Genomic DNA, 20,135 nt, shown 5'->3' with positions numbered 1-20,135 from the left:
TGCAAGCACTGACTAATCAATTAGCACTGGTTAAGTAGAGTGAAAGTGAAATACAGTTAGGATAATGTAATCACGTTTCCTGAACAATGGACTTGACTATGTTAAGATCAAAGCATTCCTGATATACAGTCCTGCTAATATGAGATGTTTTAGGTGTTGAGCTCAGGAATGTGGGGACCAGAGGTGTGAGGGTGAATGTGAACGTGTGGAAGCAGGGCTGGAAGTGTGGGGCTTGGGGAAATGCAGGGAGGAAAGGATTGTTTGGGCGAACGAGAAATAGAGAGTAACAGAGGAAAGAGATTTAGTTTGATGATGGGAGGGTATTATGGGGAAGGGGATCAATGGTGATGGGTGTTAGGGGAGAGGGCTTGATGGGACTCAGGTAGTTTGAGGGGACAAATTGCCCAGGCCAAGAAGAGGCAATAATGGAACAATATCTGGCTTGTATTTAGTTAAGGCAAGGCATTGTATGGATAAACCAGTGGAGAAAATAGGATACTTTCTCTGAAAAGACTTTTCAAAAGTATAACAAGACCCAGAATGATAAGGAGAAAATAAAGGTTTTTGTAAACCCCAAATGTTTTGAGGCTCTCTCAGCCCAGTATTTGCCAGCCATTAGAATTGATCTCTGAGCCCATAATTAATAATTTAATGTTCTTTAAAAAAAAGGTAAAATTATGATTCCTTGGCTCTCAAGATATTACAGAGAGTGCAACACACCCATCAAGGTCTTACTTTCATTTAATATTCCCTTATGTATATAATGTCATATGTTCCTTTCTGATGATTTTGTTTAGTAATTAAAGACATTTGAACTAACACTCAGATACCCATAGGGATGCAAATGTATGACTGCACATTAGTTTAGGAAAAGGTTTGAGTATGTAATTTATTTATGAACTAATGAATTAATTCATGAGAATCTGGAGTTAGGGGATGAGGGCTTTTAACTATGTAATTTTTGCTTGGGAAATGTATAGTTTAGTAGTTTTAGCCAACTGGTGATTAAAACACTCGGTCTGAAGCCAGATTGGTTTGCTTCTTTGCTCTCATGCCCTTCTGAGCCAAATGTGAGATATTGCCATCAGCCTGTCATAATGTATCTGTTTGTGCGGATTTACATAGTCCTTTGAAAATGCTCTTAAATTTAACCCAAGTAAACTTTCTCTCCCCTCTTTAGGTTAGCTATTTGCCTTATTATTTGATCAATAATTGAAAAAACATTGGTAACAAAATTGCTGAAAACAATTAATACATCATTAAATAAACAATGCACATCAAGAGTGTTTTTACTGAATGCAATTTTTTTCACATCAAAAATATTATAGATAAGAATAGTGAGCCTCACCTGTTGTCAAGTGCACTGGGTTTCTTTCACTTACAAGGACACAAGACATGAATAGATGTCATTCTGTAAACACATGGGGCATCCTGTTAGAAAATCACAACAAAACAAATACCACAGAGGGTGAGTAGGAGCTGAGATCCCAGGTTAATTATAGGAGCAAATTTTGCCTTAAGATCAAGATTGCCTTTTAACACTCCACTTAAAACACAAGTAAATTAAAACACAATGAGAAAAGAATCAACTGGACATCATCTATACTATTTCTTTAATTTATTTATTTTTTCTTTTCTGAGAGTGATTGGCAGATAAAGAGGTTGGCAAGAACTTGCTAGACTGATCACACAACAAGAATTAACTAGGATAATGCAATTGGTGAGAGAAATGCTTTAGCCAGAAAAATACCTTTGAAACAAGATTGGGGGGGAAATATTCCTGAATTTGGAAGCAGAGTTCTGTAAGATCTGGAGAAAAGATGGTCTGAAGATGATTACTGAAAAAAGAATTAAATCAACCTGATCCTCTGAAGCTGATCACTGCAAAAAGAATTAAATCAACTAGATTCTCCTTATATATATAAGCCACTTCCATCTACTGTGATGGAAGTGTCTGGAGAAGAGAGAAAATATTTTCCTCCATGATTCTAGCTTTAAGTTGCAAATGTTAATTAAAATGTTAATCCCTCTCCTAAAAAAATAACTGAGAAAACTCTCTGGCTTGATAGAAATAGGATTGAATCAACAGGAAATAGGTTAGCAGGAATTATTGGTGGTGGTGGGAGGGGGGAGTATGATATGCGGGAGTAGGACTTTTGAAGAAACTTTTGAAAAGAGAACAAAATACTGTGACTACGGAGAAAGATCCACAACAATATAGTTATATTAATGAAAGTTATGTTCTGTTTTGATGCCTAGGAGTGTCCAGAACTAACTGTTGGACCTAAAATATAAAAATTGGTCAACCCACTAGAAAGAGCAAATAAAGAGATTTCATAAGAGAAGAAGCAATAAAGTTGGAAGGGCATATTGGTTGTTCTTGTGTTGTATGTGGCCTTTTGCTGCTCACTCAGTGGCTGCTGGCATTTTCATACATGAGGAGGTAGTATGTTTTCTACCTTGTTGTCACCCTTCCTATAGCATCCTGAAATATGACACTGTTTCCTGTCAAAATATCTAAGGAAATTAGATGAAAAGGAGAATATTTTAAAGAAGTTTGTTAAAAGAAACCAAGAGCATTAAATATGTGAATTCTTGAAAATCTCATACAAGGGGTTAATAATCCTCCTAATAAATACAAATCTGATATGTATTTACATAAAACGATTTTACTAGGCATACAATTATAGAAATTCACAATGGCCAGGCTTATTATTTGAGAAAAAGGTGAGAAACACATTGTCTGCTGTTCACAAGGAACATGTATTCATTTGCTGAATTTTCCTGGTCAATGAATTGAAAAATGTGGTGCTAGACACAAAGGAGGTGAACAAATTAATAATAGAGATCTGAAGATTTTATTCCAACGTATCTGGTTTTCAAAACAAAAAAAAAACAGGGGGAAGGATTTGTTAGTTCACTTGATGTTGGAAACAGTTCAATGGAGGGCAACAAAAATGATCAAGGGGCTGGAGGACATGACTTACAAGGAAAGGCTGAGGGAATTGGGCTTGTTTAGTCTGCAGAAGAGAAGAGTGAGAGGGGATTTGATAGCAGGCTTCAACTACTTGAAGGCGGGTTCCAAAGAGGATGGAGCTCGGCTCAGTTCTCAGTGATGGCAGATGACAGAACAAGGAGCAATGGTCTCAAGTTGAGTCAGCAGTGTGCCCTTGTTGCCAAGAAGGCTAATGGCATATTGGGCTGCATTAGTAGAAACATTGCAGGCAGATTGAGGGAAGTGATTATTCCCCGCTACTTGGCACTGGTGATGCCACATCTGGAGTATTGTGCCCAGTTTTAGGCCTCCCACTACAGAAAGGATGTGGAAAAATTAGATAGAGTCCATCGGAGAGCAATGAAAATGATCAGGGGGCTGGAGCACATGACTTATGAGGAGAGGCTGAGGGAACTGGAGTTATTTAGTCTGCAGAAAAGAAGAGTGAGGGTGGATTTGATAGCAGCCTTCAGCTATCTGAAGGGGAGTTCCAGAGAGAGTGGAGCTAGGCTGTTCTCAGTGGTGGCAGATGACAGAACAAGGAGCAATGGTCTCAAGTTGCAGTGGGGGAATTCTAGGCTGGATATTAGAATGGGTTACCTAGGGAGGTGGTGGAATCTTCATCCTTAGAGCTTTTTAAGGCCCTGCTTGACCAAGCCCTGACTGGGGTGATTTAGTTATTGTTTGTCTTGCTTTGAGCAGGGTGTTGGACTTGATGACCTCCTGAGGTCTCTTCCAACCCTTATCTTCTATGATTCTATGTAACATCAGCTTTAATAATGTTGGGTTGTGTATAAGCTGGCAGAATTTGATTCACAGTTTTCTCAAGTATGAAAGTACATTTTGAACCACAAAGTCTCCTTCTGTGGTGGAATTCCATGCTGGAAATCTTTACTGTATTTTACATGACATTGTCAAACATAATATCTCTGTAAAATAGGCTCACTACATACTGAACAATTACTGCTAGGTAGAAAAGACTAGAATCTCAATTTTTGTACATCTGCACAACTACTTTGAAGGCAAAGGAGCTATGTTGCTTTAATTTAGCTGGGGATCTAGCCCAAAGCTGCATAACTTTTGAAAGCTTATATAAGAAAAGGTCTTGCACAGGCACAACAATGAGAGCTGACAAGTAGAACAGTTCAAGGACTCCAAAACTATTAGCTGCCTTGAAACTTCCAAATGCAACTAGTCAGGATTTAATCCATGTAACAAACTTTGACAAAGAATTGCTGTGTTCAAGCTAATATAAGAAGTACATCTTAACCATTGCTGCACAGTCCTGCAGTTGGGGTTGTTATTTATAAATAAACATAACAGGGCAAATTCTGTTCCAATTTAAACTGGGCCATTATGTTTGTAAAAAAATCTATGTGCCTATGCAGAACAATGGAATATAAAAGTAAAAGAAAAAATGTAGTTAGACATTTTTATAGCTATGTCATTGTATCAAAAAAGTGCTACGCAGACTTTGTTACAACCTAATTAATACATGCAGTTCTGAAAAATACATAATGGTGAAACAAGCTACGGGAAGCTTTTCAAACTCAATTCATCATAAAATTCTCTAGGGAGGTCAAATACTTAACAGTGAAAATTCATCTGCAGTAAAATGTGACCAAAATTTCCTTCACGGGGACAAATTGTAAAGCATGTCCCTGATTTGTTGTTTGGAAATGATTTACAAGGGTAACATACTGCTTTCTTTGGAGTATAATACCAAAAAATGTCAATTCAGTATTGACATGCTCAGGCAAAGTGATTACAAATCCTCCAAGGGCCTTTAAATGTGTACTGCTTCTGGGCAAAATTCCCAACAAGAATGGAAGTAGCTCCTTTCATACATTCACTCATGGTCCAATTTTCAGAAATATTGAATCTTAACTTGAATGCAACAGGACCTGCAGGTGCTCAGCACCTCTAAAAATAAGACACAATTCAATCCCTCATCCAGCCCCAAGGCACTGTGTGCACTACAGGTTGTACAGGCACAAAAATGGTTGTACTAGAGAAGAGCTTCTGGTCTCCCTTTCCAGCATATCTGATTCTGTACCTCACTGTTGGTTCACACAGTTCATCAGTGATACCAGCAGGTTACACCAATCTGAGTAAATCTTTTGGGGACAGGAACCACCTTTGATTCAATGCTTGTACAGTGCCTAGTGCAGTGTGGATGCAATCCTAAATTCTACTGTTATACAAATAATTAATAATTAATACATAAATCAGGTCACTTATAAATCCTTGTAGAGGGAGGCACCAGTGAAAAAGAAGCATAGCTGATGTTCCCAGCCTTTGGTGTACTGTAGTAATTCCTTGCAGTGTGGTAGGAAAGAAGTTTTTTCTCTATTTCACAGGCTGGCAGGCAGAGTATATGCCAGCAAGGAACCATAAGTTCAGTCATTCTTATGTCATCTTTTTTCAATGCAGGTGAGATGGGTGTTCTGTACAGTGGGTTTTCAGCTTGTTGTGGCATTGACTTTGTGACATACTAAACATAGCTTCTCTGTGTGGAACCCACTGGTGGATTTGTGCTGCAGGTCTCCTTCTGTGCCCAGTCCACAAAGGATACTAGTCGTTTACCAGCTCTAGCTAGAGCAGGTTAGTTCAAGCTGTAGCACTTCGTGCCTATAGGTCTTGAGGCTCCAGGTTCAATCCTCTATGTGTTGGCCAGGATGGCGTCTGTCACATAAAATGGGGTTATGCTTCCAGGCTCTAGTGTACTTTGGGAGTGTCTGGTAATACTCCAGCAACCAGCCCAGTGTATGTGGCTGGAAGGCTTTATATCAGGTGCACAGGATCTTGGGTCATTCTTATCAGCACAAGAGTCTTCCTAACCTTGCCCAGAGTAATTTAAGCAACTGTCTTATAGATGAGTCAAGGTGGGTGAAGTAATATCTTTTATTGAATAAGAGGAATCTGGTTAGGGTGACTTTTTTCATTACCAGTCACTTAGTGATTGTTGTGTGTCTGAAGAAGGGATTAAATCCTTTATTGTCCTTTAATATATCTAATTGTAACCCCCACTTGGAGTTTGCCAGCTCCTGGAAGGGTGGGGCTTGTGCAGTAAAAAAATCCTGGTAGTGGCAACACCATTCTCCAGGCTACACCCACACCCAGAGCCAGCTCCTTGGCATCCCTCTTCCCACACAGGTATAGTCTGGGAAGCCCCAGAGAGGTTGCACCACCACCACTGGCCAGCAAAAGTAGCAGCATGAGTGCCTCTGCCATTGCCATTCTCTATGGGCACGAGTCAGAGACCCACCAGCCCAGCACCACACTGCCACTGAGGCCCCAGCAGCAGCAGCAGCACTGCAAAATTTTACCAAATCTCTTGGGAGTGGCGTGGGATGGCTCATAACTCTCTAGCACTCCCCACTTTGTGGCTCCCCTGCCATATAAATGACTAATCCTTTATTGGATCCTTCTATCTTGGACTCAGTGATATCATATGGCAATGAGTTCCACAAGTTTGTTATCTTACAGGTTTAAAAAAAAACATTTGTCCATTTTAAATTAATTAAATTTCAGTATAATTAAATAGTGCCTTACATTTGTATTATGAGAGAGGCTAAACAGGAGTGGCTAATTTACCTTCTCTACCATTTGTTATGTAATATACCTTTATCATCTCCTCTTATTCTTCTGTTGTATGGCTTTTGATGACATAAATAATGAATTAGATGTTAGGTAAGTGATGTAGCCACTTTGATGTCCACCAAGTGGACAAGTGTGACCCAGTGTACATAATATAGTTGGACTTTCAGAAAGCCTTTGACAAGGTCTCTTACCAAAGTCTCTTGAGCAAAGTAAGCAGTCATGGGATTAAAGGGAAGGGTCTCTCATGGATCAGTAGATTAAAAGATGGGAAACAAAGAGTAGGAATAAGTGGTCAGCTTTCACCATGGAGAGCGGTAAATAATGAGTTCCTCAAAGATCTTTAGTCATACCAGTGCTGTTGAATATATTCACAAATGATTTGGGAAAAGGGGCAAACAGATAGGTGATGAACTATGCAAAGGATACAAAATTATTCAAAGCTGACTGTGAAGAGTTACAAAGGGATCTCACAAAACTGGATGACTGGCCAACAAAATGACAGATGAAAGTCAGTGTTAATAAATGCACAGTAATGCACCTTGAGAAACATAATTCCAACTATGCATATGGAATGATGTGGTCTACATAAGCTGTTACCAGTCAAGAAAAGAACCTTGGAGTCGTCATGGATAATTCTCTGAAAACATCTGCTGAATGTGGAGTCGCAGTGAGAAAATCTAACAATGTTAGGAACCATTAGGAAAGGGATGGATAATAAGACAGAAAATCTCATAATGACACTATATAAATCCATGTGGGCCCACACTTTAAACATGCATGCAGTTCTGGTCACCCCATCTTTAAAGATATATTAGAATTGAAAAAAGTACAGAGAAGGGCAACAAAAATGCTTAGGGATATGGAACAACTTCCATCTGAGGAAAGATTAAAAAGAGCGGGACTCTTCAGCCTGGAAAAGAGACGACTAAGAGGTGTATGATAGAGGTCTATAAAATCATGACTGTGTGGAGAAAGTGAATAAAGAAGTGTTATTTATCCTTTCACTTAACACAAATCGGAGGGGGGTGGTCATTAAATGAAAATAATAGGAAGCAGGTTTACACCAAACATAAGGAAGTACTTTATCACATAATGCAGTCAATCTGTGGAACTCTTTGCCAGGTGATGTTGTGAAGCCAAAAGTATAACTGTGTTTTATAAAAAAATTAGATAAGATCAAGTAGGATAGTTCCATCAATGGCTATGAGTTAAGATGGTCAGGGATGTAACCCCGTGCTGCACATGTCCTAAAACTCCGACTGCCAGAAGCCGGACTGAATAATGGGGAAGGATCACATCAAAAATTGCCCTGTTCTGTTTATTGTCTCTGAACCATCTGGCACTGGCAAGTGTCAGAAAACAGGATGATGGGTTAGATGGAACATTGGTCTGACCCAGTATGGTCATTTGTATGCTCTTATTGTGTTCAATCTATCAGAGCAGCACTGTGTGGAGACCATAAAAAACCCCACAAAACATGTTAATCCACCATCAAGATGATAAAGAGGGCAGTCAAAAAACCAGATGGCACACAGCAGGGGCATGATGGGGAGCTTAAGAAAACCCAACAGTAAAGATATAAGTTAAACTGCCAGTGGGCACAACGTATCCTGTATAATAATAAAGAAGGATAGTTTAGTTCATATGGTTGTTCTGAGGGCCATTCAAGAGCTGATCTGAAGTGACTTGGGGATGCATGTCTGAGTCATGGTCTTGCACCAGCTCTTTTCTCTGTTCCTTAGAAAAGCCATGTCTCATGTACTGGCTGAGAGGCTCAACAATTTCAGAAAAGAGATGTCTTGTCTTTAGCTAGTATTTTTGATGTGGCTTACAGATGAAATTGTGGAGTAAGCTGTCTTGATAGTTGACTGCACCCAATAAATGAGGCCAGGGTCTTGCCTTCACATGAGTCGCCAGGGAAGCAATACTAGTCATGACAAGAAGATTGGAGACTGGAATTGCCCAGGTTGTACCAGTGATGATATGGAAGGACATGTCAGGAGCTTCACTCTGGCATCCTCCATTAACTCCCCAGCATGGGGGCAGCCCACGCTGACAACTTGACTATCAGCACTCTAACACACTCCCTTCTCTTATACATCTACTTTCTAAACTAAACAGCCCTAACATTGTCAATATCTCCTCATATGGGAGTCTTTCGATGTCTCTCATCATGTCCATTGCCAGTCACTGCCTCTTCTATTTTTGCTACATTTATTTTTTTTTTAGAGTGGGTGACCAGAATTGGACATGGCATTCAAGTTTAGGGCATACTGACCATTTGCATACTGGAATTATAGTTTATTCACTAATATTTTCTATCCTGTTCTATATGCATCCTAACATTTGCTTTGTTTTTTGACCACTACTACACAACCATTGCTACACAAGGAGCAGGTGTTGTTTTGAGTTGTTCATAGTGACATCTAGGTCTTTGTCCTGAGCGGTTAAAATAATTTGGAACATCAATATACTAAGTCTCCAAGGTACTCCTTAAAATGTTCACTAAACTATAATTATCAACAATGAATTTCACCTTTCATCAAGCAACTCATTCATCTTGGGTTTTTTTAGGTCCCCTTGGAGTCGCTCACAGTCTATTCTAGTTTTTACTATGCTAAATAATATTGCATTTTTTGCAGACTTTGCCATCGTATGTTAATCCTCTTTTCCAGATCATTAATGGAAATATTAAACAACTCCCAGGCTTAGTATGAATTCTGGAACACCACGTTGTTCTGACTTCTACTCCAATCCCTTCACAATCATTTTTTCTCCATCTTCATTTACACTAAATTAGTTACACTCTTCTTTTAAACTTGTTCTTATCATTCCCTAGAAGCCAATTTCTACAGTCCCCTAATCCGTCTTCAACCTAATCCTCCTTCTGCCCTACCATTTCAGTCTAAGAATCCAAAACATCCTGGGGCTAATTTATTCTACAATGAAAGGAAAAAAACAGTCTTTTCTACAGATCTGATCAAGAGATTCTCTGCTATCATTGCTTGTCACTATCACCTCTTGGCCCTTTCCTCTATATTACTACCATACTCTAGTTCTACTTTTCCTGTATTACTTACCATGGCTCCTATCACAACCTGTCCTAAACCACCCCTCCATCTGTAAATTACTGTCCATTTCTTATATGCATCTTCAGCCAGAGCAGGGGGAAGGGTTCTTTTCTGACCAGTTCTTCCGGCATGAACCATATGTTTGTGAATTCTCAAGGCCTTTGAGGTATGCCTTAGGGGATTGATTTTCAGAGGTGCTGAACACACACAACTCCAAGTCAGTGGGAACAGTGGTTTTTGAGCACCTCTAGAACACAGGCTCATCATCTCCCTGTCCACCATAACATATCTTTTACATTATCAGTTATTGAAATCTTCTAGTCGTGGGGAAGAAACCTGTAGAAACATCATCCTTGAACCATATGCTAAGCTGAGCAAACGAGCAATTTGAGCAGTTAGGTTGCAAGGACAAACTGCTACCTCTTCTCCCAGATGAGGAGGCCTTTGAATGTTAATGAAGCCACACTGACATTATTTGACTGAAATAGATCTGCAATTTTATATAAATACACTTTTCTAACTAAGCTAATATTTAGATATTAAAATAGTTACACAGACTCATGTTCTACCACATTATAAGATTAACCAAACCCTGCTGTACTTGTTAATTAAATCCTTGAAAATGTTAACACCAGACAGTCTGTCAGCAAATGATGAACACAGTTAATTAAAAATCTTAGAAGAATTCCTTTCATATGCCTCTTTCCACATAAAAATGCCCCTGTTTTTAAAATTGTAAGAATGTAATATCCAAGAGAAAGAACAGTGTCAATGACAAAACTATGCAGAACACCAGAGCCCTTCAAACATTGTTTAGTAATCAAAGCCTCCTTGCCTCACTGAAGATCTTTGGTAGGAACCCAGTCAAAAATGAAGTAGAGTCAGAACTTAAAAAAATCACGTTTTCACTCAAGTTCATAGAGTTAAAAGTTTTTATGCAAAATCCCATTTTCTTTTCATGTACATTTCTTTATTTCATTTGCCACTGTTGTGAGATCTTCTCTTTCATATCTGACATGAAGTACATCTGTGTTTCAAGTACTTTATCAAGAATAGTTTTATCTTATTTTTATTTTGTTTTATTTTATTTCATGTGATATAAGCTATCTTTTCTAGTGCAATAGAGAATAATGTCACCATGCTATAGTCTCTGACCACTTATGTGTTAGGACTATGGCACAGTTAAACAGACTGAGCATGAGAAATGGCTTTTGTTTAAACAGTAGTACCTTTAGGAATCAGAAACCATATGAAGAGAAATAGAGCCCTATTAGAAAGATACATTTTATTTGTATAAATAAAATCAAATTAATTAAGAGCTTTCCACATGTGAAAGAATGGTGGGTCTGACAGATTTATTTTTAAAGCTTCATTAGTCAAAAACCTTAGTGCATAAAACCTTGTGCTAACAAATAGATTTAATGTAGTAACAATATCCAGATAGATGTATATTGCTCTCTAAGATGTCAAGTCCTACCCTGCAATAGAGATGCTCCCCTCCTCCCATTTATGTCAATGGCAAAATGTCCACTGGCTTCAGTTGTGTACGATCAGTCCTCTGAAATACATCTATTTAAGATATTTATTACAAACCAAAGACTGTATTATGTAGGCATTAAAGAGCAGAGGATCTTAGCTAACTGATGCTTAATTAAATAAGCTCTTTTAGGATGTAAAAGATGTTTTGGTGAAGATCTGGGAAATGGGTAAACTTGTAAGAACTGTCGAGGCAGAGAATCGGCAGGAACAAGGTCATAAATCTCCAACTTCCTGTGTTTCCAGAGATTGGCTCTTCAACTATCTTGGCCTGTACTTCTTCTGATATGTCTTTCACCAGCATCCATTTGCTGAGCATACATATCCACTTTGTTCTATAAAAGCAGCAGAGGGAAAGTTGCTGTTATTCTGATCAAATCTATCTTATGATGACACAGTAAAGGCATCGTAGTGTAAGAAATCTATATACTGCAGAAAATAATAGCTAAGGTTGTTGAATCCAAACACACAAGTTCCTACCCCTTTAATATAAGGAAAGGCCATGTTATACTAAACTAAATGGTTTCTTTCAAGGATCCTGCCTCTGCCTCTGCACATATATCCTGAGGGGCTACTCCCTCAGACATCACAAAATAGCATGCCTCTAACGCAAGAGCAGGAGGCTTTCCCAATCCATACACACAACAAGTTGAGGATCTGAAGGCTAAGCTATTATTATAATCAGCATCTTTTCCCAGCCCCCTCTTTCCCATACAACCCTGTGCCTGGACAGCTTTACAACCCAGTGCAGGCCTGCACATCACCTTGAGAGTCCTCACCATAGTGCGGGTACCTAGAAAGGAAGTGAAAGGAGGGAGTAGGAACTATGCTAACTAATGGGATTCTAGTTGGCCCTGGTGCTGGGCTGGAAGTAGGAGTGAAAGTCCTTGAGTCCACCCAATATGTTTCATACCTAGCCCTAAATTATTAAAAAACATACATAATGGCTACATTGGGATGCCCTTGCTCACAGCTAATGGAAATTTACTGTGGTGTCTTTTGTTCTTTACACAATAGTACATCAAAGAAACCATATGGATATTATAAGGTCTAAATAACTATGCTTACTACATATATTAGGACTGTCTAGCAATTAAAAAAAGTAATCGTGATTAATCGTGTGATTAATCACATTGCTAAACAATAATAGAATACTGTTTATAAAAATATTTTTGGATGTTTTCTACATTTTCAAATATACTGATTGCAATTACAATACAGAATGCAAAGTGTATAGTTGCTATTGTAATTTTGATTACAAATATTTGCACTACAAAAATAAATAACTAGTGTTTTTCAATTCCCCCTTCAAGTACTGTAGTGTTAATCTCTTTATCATAAGTTGAACTTCCAAATGTAGCCTTCTGTAAAAAAAAAGACACCCTACTTCAAAGTAAGCAGTGCAAATTTAGAGCCTGCAGTCACTCAGTCCTCCTTCTTGTTAGCAATCGCTCAGACACAAGTTTGTTTACATTGCAGAACATAATGCTGTCCACTTACTTGTTTACCGTATTCCGTGAAGTTGCGATGGTCTTCAAGTATTTATGTGCCAGATATGCTAAAGTTCATATGGTCCCTTTCATGCTCAACCACCATTTCAGGACGTGTCCTGCTGATGTGGGATTCCACCGATCAACAATCCAAAGCTTGGGATGTTCTTTTCATTCTCTGAGTCAAATGCCACCAGCAGAAGGTTGATTTTCTTTTTTGGTGGTTCAGGGTCTGTATTTTCTGCATCGGAGTGTTGCTTTTTCAAGACTTCTGAAAGCATGCTCCACACTTTGTCCCTCTCAGCTTTTGGAAGGCACTTCAGATTCTTAAACCTTGGGTTGAGTGCTGTGTCTATTTTTAGAAATCTCATATTGGTATCTTCTTTGAGTTTTATCAGATCTGCAGTGAAAGTTTTCTTAAAACGAACAACATGTGCTTGGTCATCATCCAAGACAGCTATAACATGAAATATATGGCAGAATGTGTGTAAAACAGAACAGGAGACATACAATTCTCCCAAAAGGAGTTCAGTCACAAATTTAATTAATGCATTATTTTTTTAATGAGCATCATCAGCATGGAAGCCTGTCCTCTGGAGGCATGAAGGAGCATACAAATGTTTAGCATATCTGGCAGGTAAATACCTTGCAATGCCAGCTACAAAAGTGTCATGCAAATGCCTGTTCTCACTTCCTGGTGACACTGTAAATAAGAAGAGGGCAACATTATCTCCTGTAAATGTAAACAAACTTGTTTCTCTTAGCGATTGGCTGAACAAGAAGTAGGTCTGAATAGAGTTGCAGGCTCTGAAGTTTTACATTGTTTTGCTTTTGAGTGCAACTATGTAACAAAAAAATCTACATTTGTAAATTGCACTTACATGACAAAGATTGCACTACAGTATTTGTATGAGGTGTATAGAAAAATACTATTTCTTTTTTCTTTTCATTTTTACAGTGCAAATATTTTCCATAAAAATAATATACACTTTGATTTCAATGACAACACAAAAACAATATACATAAACATCCAAAATATTTAATAAATTTCAATTTATATTTTATTGTTGAATGGTATGATTAAAACTGTGATTAATCACAATTTTTTTTAATCACAATTTTTTTTGAGTTAATCACGAGTTAACTGAGATTAATCAACAGCCCTAATATATATACTGCTGCTATGGCTTCTGAAACATAAAACATAGTAAGCATCCATGACTAACGGGCTCACAAAGCATTTAAAGGGATACTACTAGAATCCTGTATATTACCTAATCCTCTCCTTTTAATGTAAAATCACATAAAAATTACAAACACATCATTATCATTAAATATACAAGATGCTATGAATTAAGTATGAGAGGTCAATAATATCTTGCGGGCATGACAACAGCATCTGCAACAGAGACTCTATTTTCTGATGTAGCTGTCTCCATTGATACAGCAATTTCTAGTGCCCGATTTAGGGTCAAATCAGCTGCAGTCAATAACCATTCTTGGGTTGCCTCCATTTTGCATACTGCACACTAACCAGTCCCTTAATGCATCATTCCAAACTGGAAATGTTCTGTAATTTCCTTAACTGAACCACATATTCAAAAATTATTTCATTTTCTTTTTAATTCCATTTATAAGAGCGGAAATGCTCTACAGTCATCAGTAGTTTTGGGGATACATGATTTTGTACATGTTCCAATATCTCAGGAATGTTTTGTCTGCTGGTTTAACAGGACACATTAAGCTCTGCTGCAGGGGATAAGTTTTAGCCACCTTTTTATCTTCGGTTATACCACTAGCAATGTTCCAGTCTCTCAATATAAGTCGACCAGTCCTCTACTGAGCTATCAGAGAGGCAGCCATACATTTTAGACCCCTTTTTCTTTCCTAAATGAGCAGTTTTCTCACAGCCTTAGTAGCTAAAGGCTCCAGTGTCCTTTAGTTGCATTTTCACGAGGGTTCTACACTAGTCACTCTCTGTCACTCAGTATTCCTAGGTTAGGATCCAAGCTTGTCACCAGTTGTGTAATTTGCCCTTTACACATCAATAATAGTATAAAGAAAACTTGTGGGCAAGGTGGGGTCCAAATAACCATGTTTACTAAATATATTCAACATAAAAGACCTAGTTACATATACACACTGTTGCTCTGGCTGGATTTTGAAACAGAGCACACAGTGAGTGCCATGAGGGGGCTTTCAAACAGTGTTAAGGGAGACTACAGAATTCCTGTTCGCTATGCTTATACCACAAATTATAACACTGAAAACAAAGGGGCTACTTTTTGAGTATGGGTACCAAATTCTGCTCTTAGAGAGAAGGGAATTTATTTTGTAAAAGTACATGCTGCTATATATTTGTATTGCATTACTGAGTTATTTGAGAAATAGTACATGAATATGAGCTTAAAGAGGCAAGCTAAACATTGTTTTAATGTAGATCTTTTTCTGGTGTATAAATTCAATATAGGACAACATAGTTAAAATGTTGAGATTTGCTTTAAATTTAATCATCCTTTTTAGATGCTAGGGACACTTTTTTTCTTTATTTCCAGAGAACGTCTTGGTGATGAATTTACATCCCAGGTTGATTCAGTAGAAGTCTGGCTCTGTTTTGTTGGGACTTACAGATCTATCTGAGGTAAAAAAGAATTAGCATTCACTTTCCTTGCAATCTGTTTTTTCAGATGTTAACTATCAAATGGAGGATATTTGCAGGGCCACCATCCAACAGTTTCAGTCCAAAAATATCGTTAGACACATACACCAGGGCTGACTCTTCACAGTGGGGAAAATATCACCAACACATATGTGTTGGAAGTATTTAATTATAATTAAATAATTGCCAAACCAAGCTACATTCAGCTGCATTATAATGTGATTAAAGGCTTGCATGAAGAAATGATGGAGTCTGCCTTGCTAGTTTTACTTTCTAATCCTTTCTTAAAGGATTAACATTGGTTTTACTTGTTTCTTTCTTTTAAATGTTCTTATTATTCCTTTATTTCAGGGTACAAATACCATTTTGTCTCATGTCAGTGCTGCTGCATGGACAAATGTAATCTTTTTCACACAATAATTTTGTGATTATAGTCTGTTCCACATACAGTCTCAATTATTACTATTAATAGCACATATTAATTTCTGCTATTTACTGCACTTCTATTTTGCCCACTGAAACCAGGGTCGGCTCCAGGTACCAGCTTATCAAGCAGGTGCCTGGGGCAACAACTCAGGGAGGGGCGGCACTTTCATGTATTCGGCGGCAATTCGGGAGAGGGTCCCTCACTCCTGCCTGGAAAGAAGGACCTCCAGCTGAATTGCCACAAATCGTGATCGCGGCGTTTTGGTTTTGTTTTTTTCCCTGCTTGGGGAGGCAAAACCCCTGGAGCCAGCCCTGACTGAAACAGACAATATGATTGAATGGAGTCTGATGTCCTCCATTGTTCTTACTTTCTTACTCCATCTCCTGTTTGTTTCCATTATCCGACACTTTTCACATATATTGCACAACATGTTTCAGAGTAGCATTGGTTGCCCTTACTGCAGTCCAGTAACCATCTTAGAATGAAGTCCTTAAAAAGTAGTGAATGTACTCTAGCAAATGTCCATTTATAGGGTCTGAGAAAGTAATCCACCCATATATGTTGTGTCAATATTATTCAAATCAAGCTCAGTGAATTTGCATATTGAACACCTATAGAGGTTGGCAATTGTTTCCACTCTTGGAAATTATCCAGTCACTAATCCATTGTCTTTAAGTTTAAGGCTGAAGTTCTCAAATTTTGCCTAAGGGATTTGGGTTGAATTTTAATGAGAACTGTGTATTCTGATTATCCAAGTGGATTTATAAACCTTAGTTTTAAAGCACAGGGCAAATCTTGCTCCCATTCAAAACTATTGCAAACTCTCATTCATTTTGATGGGAAGTGGATCAAGCCCTTAGATTTCTCTTAAGCAGCTTTGTTCAAAAAGGTTATTTTATTATACTTTGATGGAAGGAATGTCTTTATGGGTCTAGCTCCGAAGACTTTACTCAATAGCATTAAGATTTAAAGATAGGAACCTATGGTTGAAGAACAGAATTTGCCTTTTTTTATTTATTGCAGAAGTTCCTAATCTAAATTTCTCCAAACTTCAAGGTTATTTGGATCTAAGGATATGTCTACACTATCTGCCAGATCAGTGAGTAGCGATCAATCTATCAGGGATCGATTTATCACATGTAGTGTAGATGCGATAAATCGATCCCCGATCACTTTCGTGTCGACTGCTGAACTCCAGATTGGCTAGAGGCTGAAGCAAAGTCGACAGGGGAGCCGCGACAATCGAACCCATGAAGATGCAAGATAAGTCGAACTAAGATACATTGATTTCAGCTACTCTATTCTCGTAGCTGAAGTTGTGTATCTTAGATCTATTCCCCGCCCCCCTCCCTGCACCAAGTGTAGACCAGGCCTAAGAGTTTAGTTTAGTTCCATTTCTAAGTGGCTGATCTCACACTTTGAAACCGTTTCATTTTATATTAGTATCTTGTTTTTATAACTCTATGCACACACCTTTTTATTTTAAAATAAGAGTTTCAATGCACTCACGAGAATAGTAATGAACATGTTTAATAATTCTAAGTACTTTCTGAGAATCCTGATAGGAAGCAGCCTGACTTAGCATGTATTTTGACTTAAAACTGGGATTTGTGATGTAGCATTAGTCCAGAAGTACCTTATGAAACAAAGTTTCTAAACAGGACTAGCTTTCTACATGTGATAACAGAGACTAAAATTATCCTTCCCCTAGCATCTGCAAGAGACAACACTTAAAAAGTAAACTGTCTCTACAGGCTATTGAAAATTAAGCACAGTGATCTCATACAAAGCACAGTGCAGCTGGTACCATGGAATGAAGACAGTCAAATCCTTTCTAATAGAAAAATGAAGTCAGACCAAGCTTGCATCCTTTCTTTCACAAAATGTAATTATATAAACTACAAAGCTCCATTATAGACAATGTTTATAATTAGCAACTATTTTTCCTTAATTTTAAATAAAGCATGTTAGCTGTTGATGTCATGCCAACATATTTTCTACAGATGCTGCAAACAATGAATAATCAGAAATCCAGTTCTGTTGTTTCTGTTATAATTATTTCAAATTGTTAGAACCCATAATAAAAATCAATGTAATGAAGAAACACCATTACATGTTGATAAACATCATGTCTTTTAATTTCAGGCAAAACTACTGAATATTAACCAGTGTGGAAAATAGTTCCCCACCACCACTCACCCAACTGGCACACAAGATTCTATTTGTGTTTTTCTGTATATTCAAGTTCAGTTCTTTTTTGGGGTTTCATAACTCTCTGGTTCTGTTCCATGGAAGTCTGCAGTTGTATATAGACAGTGTCCAAAGAGCACTTGTGCTTGTGGTTTATGTTTATAAAATGTCAGTCATAATTAGAATTGAAACAAATGGTGCTGCAATAATTTGAATAGGGATGACTTAGTGTATTCATCAGAATAAAGTGAAACTACCACTGTTTGTTACATAAAATGGGTTTATATAGCACTCCTTGCAAATGTAGGCCCTGATTTTGCATTTTAATCTAGTGGGACAGACCATAAATGTAACTTAGTACAGGTCTACACTACTGAATCCAGTGTAGGATTAGGACAAACTGATTCAAACAAGGAGGAAGAAAATATATTGGAGCTGGAAAGGTCTGTTCTGAGATCATCCATATAGTTCCCCATTGTTAAAGGAACTGCTGCCTCTTGATAGTACAGAATTGAAACAGTTGATTGAGTTGGAGTCTGGCTGTCAACCAATGCATATCAGAAAAAAAAAATAGATTTTAACATGAGAGATGGTATAAGAATATCTGTATACTTTGCTTCAGCCTTAGGATAATATGGAAAAATGTTGGAAATATGAGTATATTATAGTAACAATGTTGTGCTCTGCCTTTTCACGGAGTGACAAAAAGGTACGCATTTCCATTTGTCACCTGGCAGCCACCTGGAAGAACTGAAAGGCTGGGGACACAGGGTTGATGTGACTGCTTAAACCATCTCCTTCTTCCAAAAAGCTTCACTGGTGGCAAAAGCTGGCCTGTAATATTTCAGCTGCTGTAAATGATCATAAGTTATTTCTTAATATCTTTCTTCTGGCCAATATATTGCCATTATAAAGGAAGGTGGGTGGTAGAGTCTTCTCAGAGGCCACAGCCCATTTAAATGGTAAACATTGTCCTTGTTTCTTTTGGAGTACTGTATCTCAGATAGCTCAAGGCTGCAATCTCTGACAGAAGGCGTCTGCATCAGAGCCTCCCCAAAGAAAAAGAAATCCTTCTATGGTTTTTATTGCTATTTTGCTTTTCAACTTGACAGTCCCCTCTTTCTCTCTTTCTCTATTAGATCTTACTGAGCAACTAAAAATGCAGAAAAGTGAAATGCAAAGCAAACACACAACAATCAATGCCACTCCAATCCCTGCTGGTGTTTCCACTTTGTCAGAAACTGCTAGAAGTAAAGAGAACTATTTAAATGGTGTCATTTGACAAGTATCCAGCGGTGCCACCAGGAACAATTAGAAAAATCTATATCAGCACTGTCAAGCTTTTAATTATTATTATTTTATTTTAAACCTGAACAACATCTGCTGTAGAAGCATTATTTGAGCAAAAACATAGATTCCTTGAGGAATTTGATTGCAAAATGATCCTCTTGGTGTTTATTCTTCTTTTAAATGGATTTATAAAGTAAATGGATTTATTATAGGTTAAAATTTCTCAAATTTACATAAAAGAGTCCTCCAGTGCACCTCTTGGCTAACTCACATGACGTGTATGCCTTGATCCTGCAATTAGCTCAACTAGGCAGACTCTTGCACCCCTATGGATCTCCTTCGACATAAATCCACCAGAGCACAAGGGCCTCTCTGAGTGGGTCTAACTGCAGGTTGAAGAAGCTATCTTTCTTAGCTTGTAAGAGCTCTTGTGTCTATGCAGTGATGCATATCAAGAGGCTTTTCTCTCCTTTATCCTTCCCAAACTCACTGTTTTGACCCCAGATTCAGGATAATGTCATGCTGTTCTTCCCTTGTAAGCTTTCCAAACTTTAGGAAAATGAAACCAGTCATAACAATCCCGGAAATCCTACCTACACATCTTTCCATTGAGGGAAAGAGAGGTAGAAATCTTCATCATAAGAACATAAGAACAGCCAACTGGCTCAGAACAAAGGTCCATCCAGCCCAGTATCCTGTCTGCTGACAGTGGCCAATGCTAGGTGCCCCAGAGACAGTGAACCAAACAGGTAATGATCAAGTGATCTCTCTCCTGCCATCCATTTCCACCCTCTGACAAACAGAGGCTAGGGACACCATTCCTTATGCATCCTAACTAATTGCCATTAATGGATTTAACCTCAATGTATTTATC

Source organism: Chelonoidis abingdonii, chromosome 5 (genome assembly GCF_003597395.2).
Source record: "Chelonoidis abingdonii isolate Lonesome George chromosome 5, CheloAbing_2.0, whole genome shotgun sequence".
In the NCBI taxonomy this organism is placed as follows: domain Eukaryota; kingdom Metazoa; phylum Chordata; order Testudines; family Testudinidae; genus Chelonoidis; species Chelonoidis abingdonii.
This window is presented reverse-complemented; position numbering follows the sequence as displayed.